General features: G+C 40.1%; 1 pseudogene; it reads left to right on the plus strand.

Moving 5' to 3' along the window:
* Positions 1-492, plus strand: LOC118982393 (60S ribosomal protein L13-like; annotated as a pseudogene).
* The last annotated feature ends 589 nt before the right edge of the window (positions 493-1,081 follow it).

The following is a 1,081-nucleotide window of genomic DNA, read 5'->3' on the forward strand; positions in this document are numbered from 1 at the left end:
ATGTGTAGACACAAGGCGCAGCAAGCCAAAGCATGTGGAATTGCCCCTTACCCTGTATCCAAACCCCATCCAGCCCATAGTGAGATGTCCCACGGTGAGGTACCACACATAATGCCAGCTGGCAGGGCCTTCAGCTCCAAGAAGTTAACCTTCACCAAAAGGTGCCCTGGATCATTGGGGTATCAGTGGATCAGAGGAGGAGGGACAAGTTCACCAAGTCCCTGCAGTTGAATGTGTGGTGGCTGAGGGAGTACTGCGCCACTTACCCTCCTTCCCAGGAAGCCCTTTAGCCCCAAGAAGGCAGACAGCTCTGCTGTAGAACTCAAGAGGCCACCCAGTTGGCAGGACCAGTCATACTCATATGGAACATCTACAAGGAGAACTTTTCAGGGCCTTGGCCAGCCTTCTCATGGTCCTAATACCTGAACCTTTGGCATCCAGGCTAAAAGAGTCAAGGAAGCTACAGAACAGGATATTGATAAGAAAAAATAAAGTCCTCTGGCATCTTGTGATATTTAAAAAAAAAAAAAACCTGTACAACAATGTTCATAGCAACTTTATTCAAAATGGCCCAAAACTAGAAATGACCCATGTGTTCCTCAAAAACAGGATGAGTAAATTTTGGTATATCCATATAATGAATACTTCTCAACAATAAAGTTTGTATAGCAATACAATAACATACTACTCATCAATAAAAAAATGAACTACTAATGCATTCAACGGCATGAATAAATCACAAAACATTACATTGAGTGAATAATTAATATAAAAATTGTATATACTCTAAATTTCTATACAAACTAATCATTGGTAAAAAATAAGAATAACTTTCACCTAGGAGATGGGGAAGGTGATTAAGTGGAAAAAAGAATGAAGACATTCTCCAGGGTAAGGGTAACACACTGTATATCCTGATATGGCACTGGGATGCACAGGTATGTCAATTTAGTCAGGACCATCAATGGTACACTTAATATTTTCTATTTCACTGTATGTAAATTTTACCTCAATAAAATAGGGGTTTCTAGCAAAGATGGGGTTTAAAAGGACCACAATTACCATCCACATTAAACAACTA

This window comes from Sturnira hondurensis, unplaced genomic scaffold (assembly GCF_014824575.4).
Source record: "Sturnira hondurensis isolate 20B ecotype Veracruz unplaced genomic scaffold, ASM1482457v3 Scaffold0025370, whole genome shotgun sequence".
In the NCBI taxonomy this organism is placed as follows: domain Eukaryota; kingdom Metazoa; phylum Chordata; class Mammalia; order Chiroptera; family Phyllostomidae; genus Sturnira; species Sturnira hondurensis.